The sequence below is a fragment of the Cynocephalus volans genome, chromosome 6 (assembly GCF_027409185.1).
Source record: "Cynocephalus volans isolate mCynVol1 chromosome 6, mCynVol1.pri, whole genome shotgun sequence".
Taxonomy (NCBI): domain Eukaryota; kingdom Metazoa; phylum Chordata; class Mammalia; order Dermoptera; family Cynocephalidae; genus Cynocephalus; species Cynocephalus volans.
Window position 1 is genome coordinate 17,291,269 of NC_084465.1, and position 11,197 is coordinate 17,302,465.

Below are 11,197 nucleotides of genomic sequence, written 5' to 3' on the forward strand. Positions count from 1 at the left end.
GGGGGAGGGAGAAGGGAGGGAGGTTTTGGTGATGGGGAGCATTAATCAGCTACAATGTATATCGACAAAATAAAATTTAAAAAAAAATAAATAAATAAATAAATAAATAAATAAATAAATAAATAAATAAATAAAAAAATAAAAAAAAATAAAAAAAAAAATAAAAAAGAAATATTTGCCCTGCCTGGAGAAGTCATCCTTGTACCTTGAATCTTTGGCCAACCCCTTTTCTTTACGGGTCCCGGCTTCCTCTCTGTCTACACTGGTCTGTGTCCTGAGTCCCCAGCCCACCCTGTGTACCCATCTGACTTATACAGGACCTGCATCATCTGAAATCCTCACCCTCCCCTAGCAGGGCAGGCTCCTTCCTGTGCATTTTCAGGATCCAGAGTAGGCGTCAGCTCCTCAAGGAAGCCCTCCAGGACCTCCCAAAGATGATGAGTTGTCGGTTTATGTCCAGCCATAGCACCCCAAGCCTACCCTATTCAGCTTGCCTCTACTAACACTGTAGATGCAAGCTTTTTGAGAAGAGGGACTTCATCTGATTCAGCAACGTACCCCTGGTGGCTGGGAGCATGCCTGCCTGTCACTCCGTGAGTGTTCATGAAATGTTTGTTGAATGAATGAATGCATGCGCTTCTGCCTGTATTTTAGGTACCTGCCACCAGATGGCAACGACGGTTTTTGGGTTATGAAGGTAGGGGGTCCCACTCTTTCTGTGAGAACACCTGCCATAAAATGAAATCTAAGCACCTGGTTAATTTTCCATAATATCAGTTTATTGAAGTAACAACAAAATCACTTCTCAAACTAGATTTTCTAAGAAAAATATAGTTAATGAAATACCATAAAGAAGGGAAGAGATACAGAGAAAGCACCATGGAGTCCCTGAGTCCTTGGCACCCTTCCCCACATGATCTTCATGTGGTACTATTTAACTCAAAGACCTGAGTGTACCCATTCCTGCCCCTAAGCATTTGAAGGCTCTGAGGCTGCCCCAGCCTGACACCCTTGTGACTAGCTGTACCTGTTCTGGGCTTACTGACTCCAATTTTACGGCTTATCTTATCAGGGTTTTACCAGTAGACCGGTTTGGCAGGAGTGCAGGGTTCATGAAGAAGGCTAGCGGGAGATAAGGTTGGAGCAGCCTCTGCACACCAGGCTGAGTGTGGACTTTGCCCTACAGGCAATCAGAAAAGCTTCTGGTGGTGCACGCACGTGTGCCTGCACGAGCATGTGTTCAAGCACGCATGTGAAAGGGGGTGGCATGGGGAGGGAGGGATGGGTGCCAAGTGGTGTTGAGAAAGACCGATGATAGAGACTGGGCAAGAGAGACCCCTGGGGGATCACTACAGGGATCTCGGAAGTAGGGCTGAGACACCAGACAAAGGAAATGGATGATGGACGTGGCGGAGGTTGGGGGGTTCAGGAGATGCTCCTTTGCGAGAACACCTGGAGGATCTGGCAACTGGTTGGGAAGGAGGGGGAGAGAAGGGTGTCCAGGAAGGAGCCCAACTGTTCAACTAAACCCTGACTTTGTGCAAATTAGAAAAATGCATGCCTTTCCCAGGACACTTCACCTCTACCAGTCGGAAAATTATCTTGCCTGCACAGCTCACAAATGAATAGTGCCTGGGAGTTGCCCACGCCCCACCTGCTCCACACAGCCCTGAGAGAAAGACTCCAAGCTTCCAAGCCTGAGTGAGGGAGCCCAGGATGGTATTTCTGGGAGAACGAGAGAAGAGGGCAGGAGAGCTGTTTTTAAGAGAAGCACCACCCCGAGGCTTGTATATCCCCAGTGCAGTGGTTCTCCAACTTCAGCCAGCATTGAGATCACCCAGAGAGCTTGTCAAAGCACAGACCGCTGCGCCCCACTGGCAGAGTTGCTGATGCACTAGGTCTGGGTGTGGGCCTGAGAATTTGTACATCTAACCAAATTCCCAGATGCCACCAAGGCTGCTGGTCCAGGAACACTCTTTGAAAACAGTATGTTTGTCAACCCTACCTGTGCCTTAGAAGCATGGGGGAAGATTTTTTAAAATTCTAAGGTCTGAGCCCTATCCTGACCAACTGAATCAGAATCCAGCTGAAGGAACCTCTCCAGAGAGTTTTCCCTCCATCTATATGTTAGATTCAAAGACAGCACCTCCGAGGGACACCTTAGGTCTCAAGAAGCTGTTGTATTTGGGCTGCAGGGTATTAGCAAACTCTTTGGTTTTTACTTATAATTTCCCCCTATTCTGTCTCTAAGATGCTTCTCTGTGCCCCAGGAGAGACCCTGGTTCCCATATTTCTCTGACGGGTATACCAAATTAGCCCAAACTGTCCAACCCTCCCTAAGAATCGATGTGAACTGTTTCAAACCTAGTTCTTTGACAATAAGCTTTACCACTTCGCTTTTTCTAGTTCTTATTCCAGAAGTGCCTATTTTGGCATTTCCTGTGGGTGAGACATGCTTGCTTACTGCTTCTCTGCTCACCTTCTGGTAGGGGCAACCTCACCCTGCCCCACCTCTCTTCTCTGAAGCCACCTTCTCCTACCCAAGCCCCAGTCTCACCCCTGCACCTGACCACCACCAACTGTTTGGAGTCGATGTCTGTCATACCTCCCAGGTTCTGCAGGAACTGTGTCCTTCCTGTCAATATGGTAGTGGAAGATGAGGTAACATAAGGTGTGTGTGGGAAGGAAGTAAATATGGGTCTGAAATCCCACATAATTACATAATAGGGAGGTATTGCCAAGGTAAATTAATAAGAAAACAGTTGGGTGATGTTTACCAACAAAATCAGTTTGGGGTGTGTTATTCACTGCTTTTGCTTTGTTGAATGAGCTACAGATTGGAATAATACATTTCAAAAGAGGTAACCACTTAATGAAACTGACCAAATTATGTTGTCTGCTTGGTCAGGCTACCTAAAAACTAGGAAAATTGCCAAGGTAAGGCCTGGGATCTCCAAGCGGGCTCCTCCATCCCCCGGCTGCTTTGCAGAACACCTCCCATCTGTCTGTCTGTCTGTCTCCCTCTCTCGTTCCTTCTGTCCTGCTCCTTATGATTCTCTCACATCCTTGGAACAGCAAGGACAGGGTCCTCTTCTCAGACTCACAGTCCTAATGTCAGCTTTACATTTACATTCTCTTCCATCAAAATCCCTGGATGGCAAAACTGAGATTCAGATCATATTGTCAGTATCACGTAGATGTCTCTCCTTCTCTCCACCAGTTTTGTAAATTGCTCAGGCCACTTTGGGCTTGAGATAGACTGAGTCTCACAGCTGGGGCTGGAAGAGCGAACATGCATCACCCGTGGTGGAAACACCCATGGTGGAAACACCTGTGGATCACCCACTAAGTGAGAGGCTCAGGGACAGGTGCTAGGGGAGAACAATGGACAAGGCCAGTCCTCTGTGCTCAGGGGGCTCGCCACCCAGTAACCAGGACACCAGACCCAGGTCAAGACCACAGGATGCAGAGGTTGTGTAGGGACTCCAGACAGCACCGTTTTTGGAAAAGTCTGGATGCCACGCAGAGACTCTGGGCATCTAGTCCAGCCTTCCACCTTCATAGTATCCCTGCACCTAGTCGCCTGGTCTCTGCTTGAATTCCTCCAATTCTGGGGATCTCACTTCCTTGTAAAGAAGCCTATCTCTTGTTGCTCAGTTCCAGAATCTGTTTCATATTTCCCCAAGCCCTAATTCAGTGAGGGCTTGGAACCTCTAACTGGAACTCTGGGGAGCTGTATTTTTCCTCCTTCTACAAGGACTTCCACATCTGTTCTTTCATCTGATGGCAACAACCATCCTGTGATTCAGGCAAGGCCAGGATGAGCGTTCACTTGACCAAGGAGCTACACTCAGCTCGGCCAGTGCAGCGAAACTAGGCAAAGACAAGGCTGCTCAGCTCCTGGCCTGACACCGTTTCCATCATACAACTCTGCCACCGTGCTGAGAGTGTCCAGAGACCAGTTTTTTGAATCCAAAATGTGAGAAGGTGAGGGTGGGGACTTTTAAACTTTGTGAAGAACAAACCAGTGGCCCAGGCCATGGGCTGAGTTGGAAAGTGAGCTGAGGGTCAAAGAAGAAGGCTCTTCACCACACTCGGGGGAGACACGGCTCAAAGCCTGATTCTTTCTACTTAGGTGGTTATTCTGCAGCGAAGGGATGACACCATCCGGTTAATGGGCTGCTTCATCTAGGAAAAACAGGGAGCAAACATGGTGCTGGGAGAAGGCAGCATCAAAGCCACATGAATGGTCTGCAAGAAATACCAATCCAAAGGGACCAGACCGAGAGAGGAAAACCAGACCCACACCAGCAGACTGGCAGTGAGGACTTTGGCTTTTGTAGAGTAGAAAGGAGGTGGAGCCTGAGGGGTCCCATTCTGCCTTCACCTCATCCTACCTGGTTGCTTTGGAGAATGGGTCCCTAGTGCCATAACTCTGATTTACACCTACTTTTGGCAGATGTTCTATGTCTGTCATCATGGAACCTAGTGTTCATTAACATCTAACACAGTTATAAAGATCTGGAAAATCCATGGTCCTTGAGTTCTAGAGTTCCTGAGCAGTTATATGGGATTCAGGGGCACAACCAAGGGTCTGAGGACAGTTCAGGTGGCCATTCATAAGTCTAGGATGGGTATTATCATTCAAAAGAAGCAGGATATACTGTGGTTACTAGAGGCAGAAAAGGGGAGGGAAGGGGTAGAGGGAGGGAGGCTAATGAGGAATTGGTCAATGGACATGAAGAATGATTGTGTATCGTAAGGACGAATAAGCTAACTATCCTGATCTGGCCATCACACACTGTACACAATTACCAAAAATCAACATTGTACCCCACATGTATGTATAATAAATTATCTTAAAAAAAAACAAAAAATAAAAATGTCTGTATTTAAAAAAAAAGCAAGATATTAAATAGCCAAACATTTGGACACATCTAAGGAACCCTGGACTTGTTCTCACATCTCACACACTCTTCAGGAAGCCATAATCAGTCCAGTGGACAATAAATTTCCTTCAGCCCCTTGACCAGAAATGTGTTTTCTCGGCCAGTGTGCAGCCAGGCCTTCCATGGCAATGCAGACTGACTTGCACATGGAGGAAATAAGATGTCTGCAGGATAATAAAATGTCAAGGACCGGTGCTAGAAGGTCTCTGTCGCACTGGACATGAAAGGTCCGTGCCTTCTGCCAAGTGTTCTTCTCCGCTCTTTATCCTCAAACAGAATGAGCACCGCCTTTGAGGATTAACCGTGTGACCTGCCAGGGTCTTTGCAGGCATTCAAAGCACTTCGGATGAGGTAGAGTGACTGTCATTTTTCACGGGAAGCCAATCAGGGTCATGTTATCGATGCAGGAACACTGGGGTTCTCCATCCTTTCACCAGAAACTGGGGGTGGGGATGAGGAGAATGAATATATTCCACCCCCTCCTTCATGCATGTCCCCCTTACTCATTTAGAAACCTGTCTCTGAGAAGAACTGCCTTTATGTAGGCAGAATCCACAAAAGGCAACGCAGGGCCAAAGACAGTTTTGTATCTACCCATGAAGAAAAGGAAAGGAAATTTTCTTCCTACATTTGTCTGAACTTCCTAAAACCTGGAATGAACATGTATTCCTTTTGTAACAGGAAAAGAAAAGTTCTGAAAAATCTTCTGGTTTGGGTTGAAGCGTCTGATTGAAGGAGGACAGCACTGAGGGTGTTTATTCCCTCTGTCTGTCACTGACAAGTTCACCCCAGCAAGGCGGGGTCAATGTCATCTCCCCATACTGTGCCTATTTGCTCAGTATGAACTCAGCCGTGACTACAAATGAAGAACATTTCAACCTAATATTCTTTGTTTTAGAAAGAGCTTCCATCCGGCCTTTTACTGTGCACAGGAAAAAGAGCTCTTTCAACATTCCTATACACTGCTGTTTTTCAAGGATGGCAATAAAAAATAAGCATGATACTGATGACCACCTGTGGGGGGCTATTCTAAGGCATGAATTCCAGTTGTGCCAAGGCCAATATCTGAGAGCTTTGAATTTGGAGCTGGAAGCCATTGTGGCCCAGATTTATGTCCAATCCCATGTTTCAACCAACTGTTCCAGGCACACTCCTGAAATTTATGAAATGCAATTGCTCTGAAGGGTACAGGCCAGGAAGTGCAGCGTTGAAATATTCCACCTGGCCAGAGACACTGTTCTGTGGACTAATTCAAGGCTTTGCTAATTTTAAAGAGGGTATTTCTCATTTACAATAGAGCGCATTTCGTGCTATCTAAAGTATCTAAAAGCAGTCAAATCCTATTTTAAATGTTCAGAAAATATCCCTCACCAAAGGACATTTGCTATTTCCATCTTTAGGATTAATTGCTCACGAGGTTCTTGTCAGAGTGAAAAAGTCCTTTTTCTTTTTTTCTTCTTTCTCTTTTTTTCTTTCCTTTAACAGTTAGTTATTGAGTCTATAGACTATGTCTAGACTTTCCTTCCAGAAGTGAGTTCCACAGGGTCCCTTTCCAAGGGACCCAGTCATGCCATCGAATCATTTCTAGTCCAGAATCGTCAAGTACAGATACAGACAATCCTCCTAAGCGGCATCTTTTCAAAGATAGGCAGTCTACTCATACTGTCTTGTCTTTCTTCGGTGGAGGTAATTTGGCTTTCAGACTAATGGTGAAGAGCAGCCCTTTTGAAACCTCTAGTGAAAACAGCTCACCGCCCTTACCTACAGCTCACCTCTGTTCATGCATCTTAGACTCAGGAAACAGCTGTTCGCCACAAATGTGACCCATTGTCAAATGTGACAAAGAGTGACTGTATGTGCAGAGTGTATATAGATTTGTAGCTATCACAGGTAAGAAGTGTTTCCTTGCAAATGAAGATTTTGAGAAATCTCAATATTTTTCAGGTTGAATCCAGTCAAAAAATATTTTTTTTCAAATTCTACTTTCTCAAATTCAAATTAAATATGAATTAAATTCAAATGGTCTCAGTATTGTGATTTTGCTGTTCAGACTGATGCGTGTGTGTAGATAGAATCTTAAAAACCCCAAACTTTTCTTTAGAAAGAGAGTAAAATCTCTCTCAGTTTTCAGAAACACATAATTCCTACAAGATATGAACCCAGACTAACTGGCGTAGTTTGGGTATGTGTGATATAGTTGGGTTTAGTTCTGTTATGATTTGCCTTTAAATATTTATTTGTGAAATATAAATCTTGCTTAGATTGAAGTCTGCTCTGGAGAAGGGACTACTACTTTTGCTGTTGCTTAATGGAACTGTTGACTCTTCTCAGAAAACAAAATGACTCTGTTATATAAACAAGTCAGGCTAGTGAAATATAAGATAATTCTAGAGCATGAACTCCTGCCCCTTCTTAGGCTTGAGCTAAAGTTCTGTAGATGTATGGTAAATTAGGCACTCTAAGATAACAGCCTATGCAGTTAATTGGCTACAAAAATATGAGTCACACTAAAAATGCTTAGAAATTAGAGCCTATGTCATTAAAATGACAAGCATTCCATGAAAAAACTCACAAAACATCATCAGCACACTTATGAATTCCTTTCCATTGATCCATCTCCATGGCTAACAGAGTACCTGTCACTGATAGATGCTCAATCACTGTTCTGTTCAGTCCATCAGATAACTCTTCCTGGTAGACTACTCTGATTTTCTGTCAGTTGGAATGGTGACTTAGAATGTTAATTTTCATTCAGTAAAAAAGACCAGGCCCAGGCTTAGAGAACTGCAGGACATCACACGTGTAACGGCCTTCAATGATCACTGTGATGGTTAATGTTAAATGTCAACAGGACTGGACACCTAGCTGGTAATACATTATTTCTGATTGTGTCTGTGAGGGTGTTTCAGGGGGAGATTGGATTGTGAGTGGGTGGACTGAGTGAAGAAGACCCACCCTCAGCGTGGGTGGGCACCATTCAATGGCCTGGGGGCTCAGATGAAATAAAAAGGCAGAAGAAGGGTGAATTTGCTCTCTCTCTCTCTCCTGGAGCTAGGACAACCTTCTTCTTCTGACCTTGGACATCAGAACTTCAAGTTCTCTGGCCTTTGGACTCCAGGACTTATACCAGCCATCCCCTGGGTTCTCAGGCCTTCAGCCTCAGACTGAGAGTTACACCATCAGCTTAAATGATTCTGAGGCCTTTGAACTTGGACTGAGCCATGCTACTGACATCCCAGGGTCTTCAGGTTGCAGATGGACTATTATGGGACTCCTCAGCCTCCATAATCATGTGAGCCAATTCCCTTGATAAATCCTCCCTTATACACACACACACACAAATATATGTATGCATGTATGTACATATATATGAGGGAGGATTTATTAAGGGAATTGTATACATGTATGTACATATATAGGGAATTTATTAAGGGAATATATATATACACACACACACTATATATATATATGTATGTATATATATGTCTGTGTATCCTATTGGTTCTGTCTCTCCAGACAACCTTGACTAACACAACCACTCTCCTGTAAGTGATGGGTTTACATTCTACAGACACAGTTAGCATGAACCGTAATAGTCATGGGCAGGAAGACCTCATGTCTGGGGACTAAGTGGGAGAGCACACCCCTTCCCACCTCAAATATACATGAGTAAACTATTCTTACTTACAAATGCTTTAGTTCACTTGGTCAGTTCATCCCACCAACGAGCGTTTTTGATCAAGGCTTGGCACACTGTTCCATCTTGCAGCCAACAGTGTTTCCCAAAGTGATTAGGAATAGAGACAGATGAGGAAAGGATGATGTCGACATAAAAGGCATCATCAGTTCTTCAATAATAATCCACTGAGTGTTGACTATGTACCAGGCACTATCCTGGGACTACAAAGATGGATGAGACACAGCCTCTGCCCTCAAGAAGCAGAGGAAGTGAGAGGAATAGGAGGGGAGGCAGGTGCATAAATACATCGCTAATATGGTGAGTGCCACAGTGGAATGGAAGAGAAACACACTCCCCGCATGAGCAGAGTTGACTTAAGGGAAGAGGAAGCATTGACCAGATGTCTGTGGAGACGAGGAGTCTTTGGGAAGGGGGGTCAGCAGCGCACTGGAGCTGGCTCGAACTGCCTCAGAAAGGTCGATCACTAAATGTTCAGGAATGTTGCCAGCTGATTGCTAAACATAGCCATTCTTAAAAATTAAAGTATATAAGTTTGTAATTAAATAAATTATATTAAAAATAAAGATAATAAATACTAAAACTGTATCAGTCCTTAATTATTTTATTACATTTTATTATCATCTATGCCCCTGAGGGTTTTTTTTTAGGTCCATTGTGTCTGTAGAGTGGAGATCCTGTCAAATGGTGGCTACTGTAGCTGTCTTCCCAACTCCACATTCAAAGAAGTCATGGTATCAGTTTGAGATTGGCCATGATGGGAGTATTTACAAGTGCCACCAATCAGGGATCATCCCTCCCTGCCCCATGCAAGGCCATTCATCAGCAAGCAGAAGCAAGGCTTTGCAGGATAAAGACAGGGAACTCCCCCCATGCAGAAAGCTGGAAGCGGAATGCAGCGAGGAGCAGGGATAGGTATGCTCAGGAGAGACCATCCCGGGTGACCTTGAGATCACACTGAGGAGCTGCAGCTGGAGGCTTTGAAGGACACAAAGAGAGAGTAATCATCTTCACATAAGCAGAAGGATCAATTGACTGGAGAATGACCAAGAGGCAGGAGTCAAGGTTGACTTCCAGGTTCGATGGCTCACCCACCATGCAGGAGACAACAGCTGTGAGAAAAGGTGACTGGCATAGCTTTTGACATTTTGAGTCTGTGGTGTCTGGCCAGGTGACTGCCTGTTTAAGGGAAGCTTCGGAGATTTCTGGGCTGGGGCCTCAGACCCGACATCAGGCACGTGGATGGTCGTGAAGTTTTCAGAGTGTGTGAAGTCACCAAAGAGGGTGTCGAGAGGGAAGAGAACACAGGCTGGGGATGAAGCAAAGGGGAAAGCAGGTGCAGACGGATGAGAAGGGTATAGGGAGAGGAACTGCAGGGGGTCTGTGACCAGAAGGAAGTGTAGTGGAGACAGGGAGAGCAGTGTTTCAAGGAGCAGCAGCGGGAGAGCAGCGGAGGAAGAGGAGAAGGCAGACCCGGAGAGGCCGGGGAAAGAGCCGCAGAGCACGGGCGTGCAATCCCCAGCCCCCCGCAACCCATGAACAATCCCCAGCCCCCTGCAACCCATGAGAGGACCAAAAACGTAAATAAAAATCAGGGAAAGTCCTGCTCCGTAGCAGGGAAGTACTAAAATATGCCCCCCAGTTGTCAAAAAATCTAGGGACTGTTCAATATATGAAGGCAATGGGGAACCAAAACCAGAAGAAAGACCCACAGTTTGACTCAGGGGAAGTGATGCGTGCTGTGGGTGGAAGCGGAGTGACATGCAGACCCTGCAGGTCCCGGGCAGCGAGGAGAGGCTGGGGCAAGCACCCCTTGTACCTCCAAGGTCCATGGTGTCTGAGCCCCAGGCCCAGGAGTGAGGTCCCGAGAGGAAAGCCCTTGGGCAACTGGGCTGTTCCCAGAGGGTCAGGGATCCTCTCTTAACACGAGCGGGGAAAGCTGGCCCAGCGATTTCAAAGGACACAGGGAAGAAACAGGCATAAATGAAGAAAATGTACAGAAATGAGGCAATATGACATAGAAGAAAAGGCCATGAATTCTGGAGCCAGATGGACTGGTTTGAATCCTGGTTCTGCTAATTATTTGCTTGGATAGTTTACTTAACTGAGTCCTCAGTTCCCTCATCTATAAAATGGAGATTATGATAAAATATACCCCAAAGAGTTGTTGCAAGGATCAAATAAGGAAATACATGGGGAATGTTCAGAATAAGGCCTGATTCTGGTTAGAGCTACTGATGGTTGTGATTAGGATTCCCTGTTAGGATACCCCACAGCCTCAGCCTCCTTCCCATGCCCGTCTGGCTTCGTCCATCCTCCCATGTAAGTTTGAAAAAGGTGATTCCAATAGATTTCAGGTAAATAGCAAAAATTGCATCCACATTTTTTTTGGGGGGGGGGGCTTTGGTTGAATGCATAGTCAAGATAGATCTTTCCTCATTCCAAAATAAATTAAGAGGGGAAAAAAGCATGTGACCTATGAAACTGTCCTATGACATGAACATAGACATAACACTCCAGAAATGTCTGGAATCATCAAGAAACAATAATA